This window comes from Delphinus delphis, chromosome 14 (genome assembly GCF_949987515.2).
Source record: "Delphinus delphis chromosome 14, mDelDel1.2, whole genome shotgun sequence".
NCBI classification, from domain to species: Eukaryota; Metazoa; Chordata; class Mammalia; order Artiodactyla; family Delphinidae; genus Delphinus; species Delphinus delphis.
The window spans coordinates 56,053,836-56,073,515 of NC_082696.1; the positions used below are offsets into that span (position 1 = coordinate 56,053,836).

General features: G+C 34.4%; 1 protein-coding gene across 1 annotated transcript in view; it reads right to left on the reverse strand.

The window, feature by feature from the left end:
• Nucleotides 1-19,680, reverse strand: part of GRIK2 (glutamate ionotropic receptor kainate type subunit 2) — a 635,712-nt gene that overhangs the window by 397,600 nt on the left and 218,432 nt on the right. The window lies entirely within an intron of this gene.

The window sequence follows — 19,680 nt, forward strand, 5'->3', positions numbered from 1 at the left end:
TAAGTGACCTAACTGGGACCTTTGTCTCCAACAGAATCTCTTCCTTATTGCTGCTTTGGTGAATGGAATGAAAAAGGGAGCACCTGAAAGCTGACACCCTCCAACCTCTGTCCTTAGGAAACCAGAACATTAAAATTAAAGAACGTTTATTTTTCTCCCTTTCAAATTTCACACCATGTGCTCTCAGCACCATCATTCACATATTAAACTCCCTTGAATAGGGCATTTCCACAGCTTGCAATCCATACCTCATCAAAAATCTTTTGACACATGAATGTCAGGTGACTATACTATCAGCAAACTACCTATTCTAAATTAGTAAGAAGTCATGGTATAGTAATAATTCCTCTAAATGTGAAGAATTAGGACTCAGAAGATACCACAGTGATTGGAAAAATTTATATTCAGGAAGCATTGGAAATTTGTCATTTTACACAGTATTAGTTAGAAATATTTCTCTTATTTTTCCAACTAATTTGATGGTGTAGTTACAGAAACAATCAACCGTGTGAAATTGTACTCCAAATATGTTTAAAATCTTTGGTGACTTACGCTAAGCAGAAGGATATTAAGTATTTACATGCCTAATGGGTGTCAAGAACAAAATTAGATGTCTTATATACGTGGAGGAGAACAGCGGTATGAGCATGGATTCTGAAGCCAAACTGCGTTCACATTCTGGCTCTGCCACTTGTAACCCAGGTAAATTAGCACAGTTGCTTCAATCCTCAGTCTGAGTTTCTTCATCTCTAAAGAAAGTATGATAATGGAGGCTACTGCATAGAGTTGTTGTAAAGGGCAAATGTTATCTCATAACAAGTCACTTAGAATCAGTGGCTGCCATAGAGCAAACATTCCATAAGAGTTTGAGGTTTCACTAAATCTTCAAAGCAACCCCAAGTAGTAAAATTTTACAGGAAACAATACTTTGGCCAAAGATCATGCAACTCATCAAGTGATAGAGCCAACATTAGAATCTGTTCATGCCTGACTCCAAAGCCCTTGCCTATTCCACTACAAATTAGTAGTTTTCTTCAAAATTTCATTCAGGCAAAATACACAGAAATTCCTAAAATGTGAGATATGATGACTTTAATAATAATATGTAATCAGAATTGTAAGATCTTATATATGGAACAGAAAAATAATAGAGTAATTGGAAAGTACTTAACCTTAATTAGGAATACAGAACCAATTTTAGAAATGCAAATCTGAAGTTATTTCTTAATGGCAAAATAAAATGGAAAAACTATATCTACTTTCCTTAGTTCAAATTTTAATTTGAATGTGGTATAAATACAAAATAAGGATACAGAAATGGTCAACACATGATGATAGCGGGTTAAAACTTTCCTATCCTTCACCTCTCTTCAAAATAACAACCTACTTTGAAAATTATGTGCCAGAGTCTTCTAAAATTGAAAATACACCAACCCTGTGACGCAAAATTTCACTCCAGGATATATACCCAAGAAAAATATGTATACATATTCATCAGAAAACATGTACAAGAATACTCATAGCAGCATGGAATAAATGCATCAGTGAACAACCACATTCAACAGTAAGAGATGAATCTTACAAACGAAATGCTGAAAGGAGTCAGACACAAGGGAATATTGCTGTATGATTTCATTTTTTAAAAAGTTCCAAAAATGGTGTTGGGTGTAGGTGCAGGGAGGGTGAATGATGGGCTTCTGGGTGCTGGTGGTATTCTGTTTCTTATCCTAGTTGCTTGGATATATATTATTAAGGCTTTACACAATGGATTGTTTATTTTGGTTTATATAGATCATCCTTTAATAAAATTTTACATTAAAAAACAATTGCATAAAAGTGCTAAGGCTTTTCTAAGTTTGATAACAGAAGCAGTAAAAATAAGGGCAATATTGCTGAATGTAATTTGAATATTTGAAAAAATTCATAATCAAACTCATTAAAATGATTAAAGGAATATGAAGAAAATATATGAAAGTATGTTAACTAAATACAAACATATATATTAGAAAAAAGGTTGGTGTCTTCAATATAAAATAATATTAACAAGAAATATAATCACTCCAATGGAAAAAGTGGCAAAGAATATGAAGAATATGAATAGATAATAAATATTACATGCAAAGAATCAATGAAGACATGAAAATGTGCAAATATAGAAAAAAGAAAGATTAAAACAATGAGATGGAATTTTTACAGATCAAAATTATGGAGGTATGAGAAAAAGTACAGTTGAAAAGGAAAATAAATTGATACAAACTTTCTTGAAAACTTTTTGTTAATCTATCAAGCTTTAAAAATATCATAAAAATATCATACACTTGAATCTGCTAATTCTACTTATAGGATATAACCTTAAGAAAACTGTGGGCGATTTAGCTACAAGAGTGCTCACTTTGTTCATAAGAACAATGTGATTAGAAATACTCTGAATATCCAATGGGAGGGGATTATTTACATAACTATGGTACATTTAATTAATAAAATACTCTGCATCTAGCCATTTTTTTCTATAGAAGGTATCTGATGACAAAACATGCTTTATAAGAAGTTACAATTTGCACTTACGCTTAACAAAGTATTAAGTGTGGTTCATTTTAGATGATAGGCATTTGATTAATTTTCTTATGTCTGTTTTAAATAGTTAACAATGAACCTGTGTTAATCTTATAACTTTAAAAAAATGAATAAAATATGTTTTAAAATGAAGCTAGAATATTAAGGGATAGCAGAAAATAGGAGAGTAACCAGAGATAGTATGAAATTTCAGGATGTTTATGCATTTGTTTCTTTTCTAATGAGAAAGACAACATATTTATATGATGGGGGAAAGAACCAATAGAAAGAGAAAGTTAAAAGACAGAAAAGAGAGGGTACAACTCATGAGTTATAATCCTCAAGACCCAAAGAGGATCAAATCCAAAGCATGGGAAGTAGGCTAAGCCTTGGATAGGAGGACACCTTACTTACTCAAGCCATGAGGCAATTCTCTGTAATCTGCTGATGTGAAGATGAGCAGAGAACTGAGAAAGTACATATTTCAGTTCTTTTCTTTATGAAGTAGAAAATAAAAGTTTATACATTTGATTCTCTGAGGAAGAAATCAGCTATTTTTATTCTAAAAGTATATCTTTGGTTTTAAAACTTCCTAATAAAAAATTGAAAGGCAAAGCATTTTTTCCATCCATTCTTAGACCTGTAAAAGGGTAGTTGTTCACATGATTTTGAACAGGGCTTATTCTCTTATCTTGAGAAATAATATTTATTTCACGCTATGCACCTTCTATACAAGGTGTTTGCTTCTAGACTTATTCTTTTTAGTATGAAGTGTCAGAATTGTATGTAGCATTTCATAAGCATGTGGTACATGAAGACAGAATTGCTACCCTAAGGAGTTCACAAAAACATGTTTGCTGGATAAAATACATTTCAGGGTAATAAAGAACATAGAAGAACTATATGATCTTAAAGCAGCATCTTAGTAATCTATAATTAAGTGTTTCCAGAGACTTGTACCAAGATTCACACAGTTTCACATTTTCAAGAATCTATAGACCACTTTCTCATTATCATCACATTCCCTAGTTTCTATTGGATACAAGCAAAATTTCACTGCTTTCTTATACTTACCTTTGGCTTTCTGAAATTAAAAAAAAAAATCATATAAGATAATCATTCTCACAATTTTATTTTTGTCTGGTTTAATTGTTTTGTCTCGTTTGTTTTAATTTAGGAAAGGCCATCACATCTCACATAACCTCCGTATCAAGCGACAGGCCTGCAATTCTTTCTCCAAGCTTATAGTAAAAGTTAATAGTTTTCATCATTCTTTAAGAGGCTTGTTAGAGAAAAAGGAGAGAAACAGAATAGAATAGTCTTCTTTTCCATAAGCAGAGTTGCCCCACTTTGTTTAGCAGATACAGAATCCCAAATGGCAAGGAATCCCTCATTTACACAGAACTCACAACACTGCCACTTTCCCTATCACAGGCTCTGAGTCACAAAAGAACATTACCCAAGACTTGAAATAAAAGATTTATATTAGTCAACTGCTAAAGCCTACCATGTTTTTTCTCTTTTAGGTCCATTTTAACTACTACTGAGGATTGTATGACTCATAAACCTGTGATGAATGTGCCAACCAATCTCACGTCTAACTTCTAAGACTGTTCAAATAGGTCCTATCATAAAGTAGATACAGTGTCTTACAGACATTCAGTTCAATAAAGGAATCGATGTTGTGAATGACACATCATCTGTTATCCTCTCAGAAGATATGCCATTTCTTTCAATCAACTGTTATAATAACCTTATTTTCTATCTAAATAAATGTAAAAGATGTCCTCCTAATTTTAATTTTCTACAAATCCTTACCCAAAGGATAAAATCATCTCTTTCTTTCTCTCTCTCCACTATGTGAGGACATAGAGGGAAGGCAGCTGTCTGAAAGCCAGGAAAAGCAACCTCGCCAGAAACTAAATTCTCCGGACCTTGATCTTGGACTTCCCAGCCTCCAGAACTTTTGGTAAAAAAATGTTGGCCTCATCTAAGTCAAGGAGTTGCAGGTCCAAGAAGAGGCTGGTCGGACAAATAGAAACCCAGCATGCTGTTCAACAACTTTAATAAGATTGGTCCTTAAGAGTCTTCCTTGGGTGCTGGCTGGATCAGCTCCTGAGTAGCTACCGCTTGAGGAATCTTCCACTGGAGGCGGCATCACATCAAAGTTAGAAGGATCCTGTCCTGCATGCCCCAGATCTCACCTTTCCAAAGTTCCAGAAAGAATGACCAGTGTCTATATCATCACAGCACCAACCCCTAAACCCCCAAAGTTTAAAAGACACAATAACATCCCAGAGCCAAAGGCAACCACTGGAACAGCCTTCCCTCTGAGCCCCAGTACCCTTTGGTCCAGAGCTGCAAAGTTAAGTGCCTACACTGGAGATTCAGTAAGAGGTAGTGAGGACTGAAGAGCACTCACCCCATCAAAAGGGAAGTTCAACTTTTTACAATGCTCTGCTGACTAAACTCATCAGAATACACCCACTAGACCACTAGTGAGCACTGAGGCAGATGAATATGCTTCCCAAGGAAAAGTCTAGACCCCTCATGTTACCGTGGTAGAATTTTTGCTGTCACACACAGCCACTACTTGGGGGAAATACGAGATGGAAGACAAAAGACAGATGCTCCAAGGCTTTCCCTGGGTGCTAATAAATTCGTCCCTACTAGCCAGACCATCTCACTGAAGAGCTTAAAATGCTGTTAGAAGAAATGTCCCCAGTGGTTAATTTCATACACAAATTAGCACAACCTGCAGAGGGGGTAGAGGAAATCTACCACCCACACAGGCTTCCTTTCTCAGAAACACTTTCCAAAGAACACTTCCATGACAGGCCAAAATTCAGAAGTATATGACGGTGGCACATCCAGGCCCATAACATTCAGGTTCATTCATATATCCCTTTAGAGAGCCCCTCTGACCCCAGCACAAATGGCATCTCACCACTGAGGGTGGTCTTGTCCAGGGACACAGCCTCTACAGGATTACAGGCAACTTTGTTTTTTTTTGTTTTTTTGTTTTTTTTTTTGCGGTACGCAGGCCTCTCACTGTTGCGGCCTCTCCCGTTGCGGAGCACAGGCTCCGGACGCGCAGGCTCAGCGGCCATGGCTCACGGGCCCAGCAGCTCTGTGGCATGTGGGATCTTCGCAGACCGGGGCACGAACCCGCGTCCCCTGCATCGGCAGGCGGACTCTCAACCACTGCGCCACCAGGGAAGCCCTACAGGCAACTTTGAACAAAATTCAGCGCCTGGCATGATGTGAAATGCCCAAGCCACAGCCACGGGTGAAAAACAAAACAGGAACAACAACAACAAAAAAAGATAAAATCATCATGTTTCTTTATTAATATCAATGGTCATTTAAAAAATGCCCTGGATATTAAATGACATTAGGGAATTATTTGTTTCTTTTTTCTCCTTAGGAAAAATAATGATATCGTTTATGTAAGAAAATATCTTTGTTCTTAGGAGATCCATGATGAAGTGCTTAGGTGTAAGGCATCACAAAAACAAAGATGGAAAAACGTTAACAACTGTTTAATCAAAGTGGTGAGTATAGGAATATTTATTTCATTTGAATTTTTCTGTATATTTAATAATTTCATAATAAAGTTTGGGGGAGAAAGAAAAAGGACAGGATAAAATAAAACTATACTTATCATTTTGTTATTGCTGCAGGTTTTTAACAGATGTCTCAAAAAGACATCTAAATCATCTGCAAATATTTCAATTAAATCAATCTGCAAATATTTATAAAAATACTATGTATTAATACTAAAATTGTACTATTATTGTAAATGTAAAGGATACAGGAGTCTAAGAATGACACAATCAATTAATTATCTCATCTACCCATCCATTGGATATTCAGATTGCTTCTAATACTATTGATACATATGGGTCTCTAGGAATGGCAAACCTGCTGCTATCTAAAACTTCTTTCTTCTCTGGGAGAGTTCTAGCACAAAGTTCTCTCATCTATTAATCCATCATTTGCTTCCTGAAGCTTCTAACCATTTGCTCTGATTAGAATAAATTTAAGCAGAGTTTTCACGTGATCACCTTCCAGCATTTGAAAACAGATACCAAGTTCCTACTATATTTCCTTTTATCCAGGTTAAAACTTTTAAATCTTTTGTTTGTCACATGACTATTCTGATCCATTCATTTCTCTAGTTATTTTTTTCTCTGAACATACTCCAGTGTAACACAGCTCAATGTGAGTCCATTTCTTAATCATATTCCAAGTGGGTTCAAGCAAAGCAAATTATAATAGGACTGCCAGCTCCCTAAATTAATGTAGTATACATTGTATAAAGAGTGTGTTTTTTTTTTTTAGAATACAATATCATACTGCTGATTCATCTTAAGCTTGCATTAAAAAAGTTTGTGATGTACTATTTTCTTTTTATTTTCATGTGTCCCTGATTAATATAGTCTATTTATAGTTGGTCTAATTTTCTAATTAATACTATTTGGATTCTGATTCTATCAACTCTTTATTAATATTAATTTATTCAGTTTCTACTGTACCAAGGCAAGTTATTAATACTACGGAGATATATGAAATGTGTTTATTTTCCCTTTGTCTTTAGGTCATATTCAGTCCAAGTCCGTGGTAAAAATGTGGAGCGATAGAGAGTTAAAGACAAAGACTTGGGTCATAATACATGGATACCTCTACTGGAAGCTTTCCCTATTGTTAAACTAGCTAATGATCTTCTTAATTATTTTAGCTAACAGTTCATAGTTCTCCATCACTTCTACAGAAACATCACTGTACACTTTTCACAGGCTTTACTTGACTAAGTCAGAGGCACTGTGCCTTCCACACTGTAATCCTGCCTCTCCACTGGATCTTCTACAGAGCCCTCCACCAACTCTGGCTTTTTTCAATAGTTTCTCCACACTGCAACCAGAGTAATATTTCTAAAATACAACTTTAATCTTGTTACTTATTTTCTAAAATCTTTCAGTAACTGCCTAATTTTTAAGCTTAATGTTAATTACCAAGTTCTTCATAATCTATCTTCTGCCTTCCTCTCTAGGCTCTTTTCTTACTACTCCCACTTCCCCAGTGTTACAGCCAAATAAAACTACCTACCTTTCTCTGAGTGAATCAAGGTCAAATGCCTCCATTCTTCCCAAATGATGTTCCTCTGCCCAGGAACCTAGTTCCTACCTACACGTACACACACGCAAACACACATACACACACACATGAACGTACACATATGCATAACTACACACATATACATACACATTAACACATTTTTCCAACCTTCTTTCTCTCCTAATGCATTGTGAGTCTTTAGCATAGTCCCCTATTCTGGGGAGACATTCCTTACTGGCCCTAACTCTAACTTGACTAATTTGTAATCTCTGATTTACATTCCCTCAGTTCCAGATCACTTTCAAACACTATAATGCATACTCCAGCAACTGAAGTTTAAGAAAGTTAAATCAGTCACTATTTACAGATGACATGATACTATATATAGAAAACCCTAAAGTCTCTACCAAAAAGCTATTAGAATTAATAAATGAATTCAGTAAAATTGAACGATACAATATTAATATACAGAAATCTGTTGTCTTTCTACACACTAATAATGAACTATCAGAAAGAGAAATTAAGGAAGCAATCTCATTTATAATCACATCAAAAAGAATAAAATACATAAGAATAAACTTAACCGAGGAGATAAAAAAATGTATACTCTGAAAACTATAAAACTTTGATGAAGGAATTGGAAAATGATACAAAGAAAGGAAAGATATCCCATGCTCTTGGATTGGAAAGATTCATATTGTTAAAATGTCCATACTAAACAGAGCAATCTACAGATTTAATGCAATCCCTATCAAAGTAGGGACATTTTGATAGGGATTGCATTACCCTTGACATTTTTCACAGAACTAGAACAAATCATCCTAAAATTTATATGGAACCACAAAGACCCCCAAATTGCCAAAGCAAGCTTGAGAAAAAGAACAAAGCTGGAGGTATCACACGCTCTGACTTCAGACTAAACTACAAAGCGACAGTAATCAAAACAGTATGGCAGTAGCACAAAAACAGACATATAGATCAATGGAACAGAATAGAGAGCCCGGAAATAAACCCATGCACTTATGGTCAATTAGTCTACAACAAAAGATGAAAGAATATACAATAGAGAAAACATCGTCTCTTCAATAAGTGGTGCTGGGAAAACTGAGCAGCTACATGTAAAAGAATGAGATTAGAACATTTCCTCACACAGTATACAAAAATAAACTCAAAATTGATTAAAGACCTAAATGTAAGACCTGAAACCATAAAACTCCTAGAAGAGAACACAGAGACACTTTGACATAAATCATAGCAATATTTTTTGGGATCTGTCTTTCCTAAGGCAAAAGAAATAAAGGCAAAATTTTAAAAAAAGAAGGGGGGACCTAAAAAACTTAAAAAGTTTTGCACAGCAAAGGAAACCATCAACAACAAAAAAAGACAACCTACTGAATGGGAGAAAATATTTACAAATGATATAACCAATAAGGGGTTAACAGTCAAAATATATAAACAGCGCATACAACTTAATATAAAAAAAAGGAACCCAATTAAAAATGGGCAGGAGGTCTCAACAGTCATTTTTCCAGAAAAGATACACAGATGGCCAACAGGCACATGAAAAGATACTCAACATTGTTAATCATAAGGGAAATGTGAATCAAAACCACAATGAGATATCAACTCACACCTGCCAGAATAGCTATCATCAAAAAGAACACAAATAACAAATGTTGGTGAGGATGTGGAGAAAATGAAACCCTCGTACACTGTTGGTGGTATTTTAAATTGGTGTAGGCACTATGGAAAACAGTATGGAGGTTCTTCAAAAAACTAAAAATAAAACTACCATATGATCCAGTAATTCCACTCCTGGGTATTTCACCAGAGAAAACAAAAATACTAATTTTAAAAGGCACAATCAGCCTAATGTTCATAGCAGCATTATTTACAACAGGCAAGATATGGAAGCAACCTAAATGTCTATCAATAGATGAATGAATAAAGAAGGTGTGAGAGATATATATATATATATATATATATATATATATATATAGGAATATTACTCAATCATAAAAAAAGAATAAAATTCTTCCATTTGTGACAACATGGATGGATGTAGAGAGTATTATGCTTAGTGAAGTAATTCAGACAGAGAAAGACAAATACTCTATGTTCTCAATTATATGTGGTACCTAAAAACATAAAACAGATAAATGTATATAATGAAACAGAAACAGACTCACAGGTATAGAGAACAAACTCATGATTACCAGTGTGGGGAGGGAAGGGGGGAGGAACAAGACTGGGATATGGGGTTAAGAGACACAAACTACCATGTTAAATAGATAAGCAACAAGGATATATTGTAGAGCACAAGGATATATAGACATTATTTAGTAATAACTCTAAATGGAATATAATCTATAAAAATGTTCAATCACTATGTTGTACACCTGAAACTAATATAATATTGTAAATCAACTATACTTAAATTAAAAAAGAAAGTTAAATCAGTATGAAACATGTTCAAACCCATGCTTACTCTGAAGGATGAAAGCTTCTAGCAGTCAACATTCATTAAGAGCAGACTTTATATCAGGCATTATGATAAATATTTTACAAACATAAACAGAACGACATCAAGAAATGTTGAATCACACTTTCTGTCTTCAATGTATTTCCCACTATTATATTTTAATTCTGAATGTATCTCTGCTATTCAGAATTAAAATATAATTGCTTACCTCCTTTATGTTCCATTGTCTCACAAGGTATTTTAATTTTTAGGCTAAATAACTTTCTTTACTGGGTCTAATGTCCTCTATTTTAGCAAGACCTTGGAGCAGGTCCAGTACTTTAACAAGACTTTGGAGCACCTCCAGCATCCTGAGAATTTTGCCTAAGGTCAGTTACACAGTCAGGAAGTGATGGATGCTGGATTCAGACACAGGAGACTTCGATCCAGGCTCCAGCTTTTAATCACTATGCTGTACTGCTTCCTGCTGGGTAAAAACGCCACTCTTTACCCTCAACTTCTGGTAGTTTTCACAGCAGCTTTCCTTTTTCTGGATGGTAAACACTTTCAATTTCCTAAAACATATTCTTAAGAGTTTTACATTCATATGAAGTATGACCATTACACTCTGAAATTTATTTTGTGTGAAGTTGGTAGATGCCATCCTGGTCACCTAAGTGATGCAAGTAGAAAAGAACATGCACACATGGACTTGAATGACTGACATGCCATGGAAAAATGAATAAGTAGGTCACAGCTCCTAAAAAAGGATTGCGTGGAAAGCATATGGTATAATGTATGAATTTTCCAAGAGGAGGAGCAGTGATCCATCTCTACTTCACATTGAGAGACAACCCTCACTTGTTTTCGACTTCCTTGAGCCATGAAGTAATGGGTATTTCTAATTTAATTAAAGGACTGGCTCCAGCATTTTGAGACATTTTCCTACTGACAGTAACATCCTGAATTGTAATGTTACTAGTGTAGTCTCATCCAAGCATACAAATTAGCACCCTCATCAATATTTCAAGTAAACTAAAAACTATACAAACATGTGACCAATGAAGATTTTGTCTGTGGAACGTCCTGTAATTTTTTTGCAGTTTTAGCACTCTGCAGTTCTTTAACTACAGAAGCTATGAAAGCTACTCCTGCATACCACTTTTACATCTGTTATATTCAATTCAACTCAAACTTGTAGTGAGCATTTGGAAAAAGGAAGTTGCTGATAGTCTAGAATAAAGAATATGAGTTAGCTGGCTCATAAAAAGTGAAATCAAGTTGCAGGAAATAACATCATAGTTCCATTGGACAAAGACTGGTTACGCTCAGGCACGGAAATGTGCTTTCTTATTTTAAAAATAAATAAGCTTTTAACTTTACAAACCTTCTACTGTTTCCAACATATTTTTCGTTAGTGAATGGAAAATAGGTGTTGATTTTTCTTTCTACAAATGGACCCTTAAAATCACAGGGAGGACCATGGAGTTACACATTCAAATAATATTAATTTTAAAGTAGATGTATTATATACTGAGAGGAAAATTGGGAAATGGATACTTAAATGTTAGCAATTTAGGACCTAGAAGGAATGCATACTGATTGGGAAGGCAGATGCTTGAATAATATCGAGATATAAATAGACCAGATCAAACTGAGATAACAGGGAAGGCAGCTACGTGAATAATCACCATATAAAGAGTATAAATAACACCAACTATTTGAGGGCCAAAAGCATACACTTAATTATATTGATTTTTAAGAAACAGGTCAGCTAAAAGAAAAGGCAAAAGTGATTGAACGACCAAGCCCCTTCACTATCCAGACCAATGTTTTCTCCTCTGCAAAATGAAGGGGCTGGGTGAAATGATCTTGAAGGTCAGAGATTCAGAAAACTTTCCTGATTCTAAGATTCTTAAGAACGGCTCGGTAAATTGAGGAGCAACACTAATTCTGTCAGAAGTTAGGAGCTGGTTAAATGCCAGAGTCTCTTGCAAGTATGGCACAGCCTCCCTTTCATTTGCAAAAAAAATATTGATTTGAGAAATCCTGCATCAAAATATTACTGAACCCAGTCGATGAAAATATAGATACAAATACATTTTGAGTTTGCAAAGAGCACTCAGGTGTTACGAGGCTAAATTAGAGGCATTAAAATAAACTTCCTTAAGTCTTAATCTAAAAATAGTAATAAAAAAAGATGGCTAGCGAATTGATATTTCAAAAAATCAGCAATCAATCTAATAGTAATCCTGTACTCCATGAAGCAACCTAAATATGTAATTTGATATCACACACAAAATAATTTACATTATTTATCTGGACTATAACGTCAAGAAAGTCCTTTCATTCTCCCTTACATATTTATTTTGCAGAGTTTCTTAACAAAAATTTCTTTATGCTATTAACTAACATGTATGAGCCATGTTATTTTGTGTGTTTATTATTTTGTTTTAAATGAGGGGATTAAAAAATAATAAAGAAAGGAACTGTTTATTTATACCTTTTGTGGAAAGGTTTCTTAAATCCTTAAAAATATTTTGTTTCCCTTTTTAAAATCTGTAGTATTAATCAGATATAAAGTTTTTTGAGATTATTAAAAATTTTAGGATTCATGTTACCATTAATAAAACCTCATCATCTCTGTTGTGAAGCCTACCTCTCCACAAACTCCCTCAGATAGATTTCAAGCCTCTCGTTTGCAATACTTTTTTCATTCCTCTTTTCTAGTACTTCCAACTGCATCATGTGGCATAACCTTCTATTACCGTACATGGTTCCTCATGTATGGAACTTACTCATCTTTGACCCACTGGACTTAACTCAGTGCTAGGCATACAGTATGTGTTTAATAAATGTTTGAAGAATAAACCACTAATGTGGGGAGAGAATATGAGAGTATTGCATTATTAACACAAAATAAATTGAATGAAATTAAAATCATATTTTTATACCAATATAATATAAAAGAAATATTACAGAAATTGACCAAATAGCCATTATTTATTTTCCTTTTCCCAGGCAACTACGAGAATCATGTGGATCAGACTGTGTCCCTTCCTTGTTGATTCTCCTCACACAATCCAGAAAACCTCACTTATTTGCTAAAGCCCTATATAAATTACAGTCTCGTGAATTATTTTTATAATTAGGACAGTCTGTAAAATAGAAGACTATATCTCTAAGGCTAATTGGAATTTATATAAAAATTATAACTTCAGAACTAGTTTCAGTATTCAATAATGGACATTATTTCCTGAGAAATTTAAAAACTGAAAAAATTCAAAGCAGATATGGAAAGAAAATACTGCAAACAACTGTATATCAGGGAAATTGTAAATACGTAAATACAGTATTAAAGTTATTAAGTTTCTTTTTCCAAAAATCTAACTCAAGAAAGCAGTGTGGAATTTTAATTGCAGATAATGTGACTAAGCCAGTAGAGATCTAATATAGAAACAATGTACACATATGTGAGTATGCATGCAAAACTGATATACACCCACAAAGACTCATACAAAAGCAGGATCTGAAGAAAATTTAACTAGCTAGTTAATCCAGAGACAAAGTAGGGGAGAAAATGTAGTGGCCTGATACTGTCAAACAAAGCAATATGTAACTGACAAAAATGTTTACACTGACTCTATGTAGATACAGCCTAAACAAGTGTACCTTAAGGTCAAATGAAACGACCCAGTTGTAGATTATGAGGCTTTGTGTGTGTTTGGAATGGAGAGTGGGTCAAAACATACACACACACACACACACACGCACACGCACACAGACACATGCGAAACTATTTTCATTGAGAATTGGTACTACTCCTAAACATACCCTGGAAATGAACTATGGATCTATAATCAAGCAAAGCTTTTAAAAGAAATGTGTCTAAGATTCATAAGTTAGTGAGACTAGCCTGTAAACTCAAGCATTTGCTATAGTTGAATGCCTAGCTCTTAGCTGTGTCTGTCACACAGTAGGTGCTCAATAAATATGTCCTGCATTAATATAATTTTATTGACCTGCAGGATCAAGGAATAATCTTTGAGCAGATAATTCTGCAGGGCAAATTGTATCAGCAGAAAGGCAAATAGCACAGATATTGAAGAGTTAGACAAATTATACCAGAAATTATATGTGTTCAAAGATGTTCACAGTAGCATCATTTTTAATACGGAAATAAACAAGAAACAATCTAAATGTACATCATCTACAGAGTGGTTCTACATAGCGTTGGAAACCACCAATGGAATACTGTGCAATCATTAACATCCTTGGGTAGACGTACATTTATTGACCTGCAAAAATATTCAGGATATATTGCTAAAGAAATAGTAAGTAAAAATTTGGCATGTTTTTAAGAGGCAGTATTATGTAATGGTTCAAAATAAGGTCTCTGGAGTCAGCCTGCTTGGGTTCACAGCCCAGTTCAGCCCATTGGAAAAAAACTGCTATGTTATATTGGTATTACCAAGTACTAACTTCATAGGATTGTTGTGAAAATTAAATGAGAGAATAAACTAAAATTCTTACAACAGAGATATCTCAATAAAACTTAGCTATATCATTTTAGTTATGTCTAAATATTTACCTACAGATACATACATATAAAAAATACATAGAAATATGTCTGAAAGGATATATACCAAAATATTAATGGAGAATATCTATGAATAATAGGAATATAGATAATGACTATTTTCTGGACTTCCTGAAATTAAAAGAATTTTTATATCTCTGAGATACCTTTGTATCAGACAGAAACAATTTTTGAGGATGGGGTAATTTAGGATGGAAGATTATACGATTTTAGATTCTTAGGACTGGAAAGAACCCAAGCTAAAGGGAGAACATTTTCAATCACAGGAAATTATCCAAATATAGATTCAGCAGACTTAGTCCATCACTATAGAAATGAACCATTTTATCTCTATAGAACAATGACCTTGAAAGTTGAGCTAGAAAATGTCCTGCTTTTGGAAAAGCGATTCCAATCAGGCAGGGACAATGTTGCATCCCCTACATCTCCTAGAACAGCACTTTCCAATATGTGTTTGAGTAGTAAGTAACTCGGTTGAAATTTTCTCCCAAGCCTCAAAAGTACTAAGCAATTCAAAATCAAAATTGTTGCTTTTTAAATTAGAGGACAACTGTAAGCTAAATGGAAAAAAAATAAATTAAAGATATTTAAAAATCAATGCAAAACAAATACAGGAAAAGTAACTTAAAAGTCATCTTAAAATGTCTTCTACTTGTAGTCAAGTTGATAATGGGAAAGGTTACATACTTCTCCTGAGATTGGCCATCACGATGTAGTGAAGAGGGTTTGTAAGGAATCAGAAGAATGGGCAGAGGTTGTCTCTCATGCAAGGTGAGCTCATTATCTGCCACTGAATCCACGGTCTTCTTTAACTAATCATTTTAGGGGAAGGATAATGACAGTAATATTCACTTTATCAAATTTTACCCCATGGCTCTTGGCTCCTTAGCCCCCGATGACCAAGGACATATGGAACTGATGCTGATTATATACTGAAGGACCTTTGCCAAGAATGTCTTGAGCTTATCCTGACATTATTGGTTACTTTAAGCTGGCGCTTTCCTGCAGGCTCTAGAATGCTTAAATTACTACACAAATTGCTATAAATGTTAATTGATTCCAAGAAAGACAAATACCTCTCTAGCTGGACAGCACCCATGTAAGAACAAGAAATAGCAAATTCTCTTTCTATTTCTGGTAAGTTAAAGGATGACAGGTTTCAGCAACGTTTTCAAACATTCTCATTTGCATAAAGCCACAGATCAGAAGAGTGGCGTTTAGTACTTTACAAGTCAAAAATCAACTCTCATTCACTGTTCTGTTTATCGTAACAGATGTTCTGATCAGCATTCCCAGGTCACCATGTACAGTGTACATGTTTATATAATTACAAGAGAAAAGAGGTTAAAACGTTGTGCCTCATCCAATGCTGTCAGAATGAACCAGTACAACAATTCACACAGGGGAACAGCAAGAGAGTAAATTCAAGCACTATAAATATACATAAGCCACAACCTAAACTGTTTCCCAGCCCAACATCCAAAAATGGATTCCTCGCAATAGACGTAAAAGAATCAATATATATCCCTAACTGCCTGGTGTAACCTAGTTGAAGGCAGCCTAGAGGCAGAGATGGAATTTCTACTACACTTTGTAGGATCCTGTGAATATGTATTTAGCTTTTGTCACAGGATAACAAATATCCCATAGTCCTAATCTGAGTAGAAGCGCCATTTGTTTTTCTTCTCACATACCTGTTGTGATACAGAAAATGTGACATGAAGTACACTTCAGAGGAAAGAGAGAGAAGGTTATTTATGGACAGATTCACAGAATGAAGATACTAAGAAAATGGTACAAAGATAGTCTTCCTCTAAAGCAGGGACAGATTTTCTTGGGCTGTTTACACTACCTGCATCTAAATGCACCTTAGTTTTCTCTAGTGTCTGTTGTTTAAATTTTATTATTTATGTGCTGTTAAATATATGATGCCTAATCTTACTATATCATGCTTATGTGCAGTGACAGGAAAAATTAAAAAGCATCAAAGTTACGGTAACTTCCAAGCAAGGTAGTGGTTCAGAGCCTGAGATTCTAGTTCTGGCTCAGCCATTAACTAACTCTAAACCTTAAGCAAGTCAATTAAATGTTCTTGGCCTCAGTTTACCTGGTTGTGAACTGAGGACCTTGAAGGACCTGAGTGATGTCAAGGCTGATGCTGTTCTTTTCATCTACTTAATTCCAGTGCCCAGCACAGTGCTTAGCACAAGGGAGATATTCAGTGACTCTTCGTGGCAATGAATGAGTGAATCATGTAATGAATCAGTGAATAAAAGTACCCGTAAGATCCTTGCCAACCTAAATTATCCATGACAACATGTCATTAATTTGCATGACAAACAAAACTTTCAAAATTAAATCCTGGTTCTAAGGTGAATGTGCATTTTCTGAATGGGTAATGGTATCGAGAAAGTACTATTACAGCATCACAACCTAAATCCCCTGTGTCAGTCCAGTCTGAGTCATGTACTTGTCTGGAGGAAGCAAAATTAATATAATGACTTAGCTGAGTCATCCAGTGAGAGCCCAGTAATACAGGTAAAGTTAGAGACCTCATCCATGATCAAATCTCCACTGGTGGTGACTTAATTAACCATTGACCTTATACTGGACAGCAGAAATCATATAACTGTGGATTTCTGTCAGCCTGCTGCCTTTCATGCCACGTCCACTAGAAAATTATTACCTTATCCAAGAATAGGAAGTGAGCTGTACTTTCTAGAAAGAGGTTATGTATTTGAAATAATCCAATCGTTATATTTCTACCCTATGAAATTATTATGCTAAGGAGCTACTGTACAAAATCATTTTCCATGGCTTTTGTTCAAGCTTGGAAGAAAAGGTTAGGAAGAAATAACTCTGATTTCAGCTTATAGCAAGGTAATCATGGAAGGTATCTAGTCATCTTGTACTTAGAGGACACCTAAATATCTGCATAAAAAGTGAAAAACTGAGTTAAAAGATTTTTTAATCTTTTACCCAACTTTTTAGTAATTTAAAGAACACTATATAAGCTTTGTTTTTTTGCTTTTAGAATCTTCCCCAATATGGATAGCTATTGGAATGAAAATGAAAGAAAGAGAGAAGGAATGGAGGCACAGAGGGAGAGAGAGAGGGAGGAAAGGGAAGGGAAAATAATACAAAACCTAGTGACTCCACAGCCCTTGATAATGGGTACAGTGTTTTCATAAGCATAGATGCACTATGGGTGAAGAAAGTATTAATACTATGCCATTTTTCAGATGAAAAATTAGTTTCGCTCAGAGAAATTCAGTGACTTGTTCAATATCACACAGCAGAAAGGTGATACAGTGAGGACTCAAACCCAGGTCTTCTGTATGCAAACATCAGACCTTTCCATTGCATTTCAGCCACAACATATGCATTTTGTTTAGAGAGAATGCAAGATAGGAATTCATTCAAAAATGTAAATGGTGACGCTTTATGTCTCATAGAATGGTTACAGCCAAAAGGGAAAGGTATAAATCAATGGGATTATTTCATCCAGTAATTATATAAGATTCCAAAAATCAATAACAACGGTGAACCCTTCCCCTTTCACTACATGTATTGTTCTTTTTATTTCTTCAAATTTGTAGGCCTACTTTAAATATCAAGGTCAAGCCACCCACTGTTTTGAGGACATAGTATGCTTAATTATACCCAGAAAAGGAAGCTATTCAATATTATTTTTTAAATGTTACACATTACCATAAGGAAACTACAATATCATATCTTGAGAAGTAAAGAGCAGGAAAAACATGTTCATCATCAAATAGGTCATTACATATTTAAATAAATTATTCACTTTTTAAACTATCATTATGTGGATAATTAAGCAATCTTCTTGTCTTCTAACAGCCCTTCAAATAGCATAGTTTATCATCCTTGGGTCTGAAACTTCCCTTTTGCCACTGACTAAAATGAATAAAATGAGTGCTACAAAATTTGGAAAATGTCTATTCTTCTTAAAGGCAATGTTTACTTGTGCTAAACCTTAACAAAACTTAAAACTGTGCCATATATCACTTAATTATACATTGTCTTGCCTTGTTTTTTATTTCTGCCATAATTTTATGTATATTAAACTAGGCTCCCAAGAAACTTCATGGCTCTAGAAAAGCAAGTGGAAGATGTCTGAAAAATTTTAATTGATTTATTGTCAGTTACCAATAACATCCATTGGATACTACTGCATTATGCACCTGGTGTTATATTACAATTACACATTACATATTACATTAAGTTTTCACTTTAAAACATTTATATTTTAATTTTATGAACAGAGAGATTCTAAGGCAAGTTTTCAAATGGTAGCTATTAACCTTTTAATGAGAAGCAAGGGTTTCAATCTGGGTTTTAATTTTCTTGGGATAATTTTTAACTAACCTTTTCTACTAACAAAGATACATCCTTAAAAGGATTTCAATTCCAATTTTAGTATGTTGCTATTATAAATTTTCAGAACACTTAGTTATAGACAAATTTTTATACTTTACATAAGCACTATAGAAGTAATTATTATACCTTATGTTTATATTTTATATGACATTGTATCCCCTCACAACTAAAATCCACTCTGAATAGAAACTACAATTGTAAAATTTTTAAAAATGCACGCACACAGTTCTTTTTTCTTATTCTTGGCAATTATAAAAGTAACTATGAACAAGATTGTTGGTCAGATGTGTGAAATTCCTGGTTGTTAAAGCCCCAGCTCATAGCCTCTGCTTTAATGAAATATGTCATACAATGCACAGTTCTCTAATATCATTTAACCTATAAATTGTTCTTCTGACCCTTTCATCACTCAAATAGAGAATACAAAGAATAGAATTCATTATAAATTCATGGAGCTTCTAAAACATGAAGAGATACTGGTTATAATTCATTCATGAGTTATTTTCAGTTTATGAAGGAACGTCTTGCCAAAAGAGAGTAAAAGCAA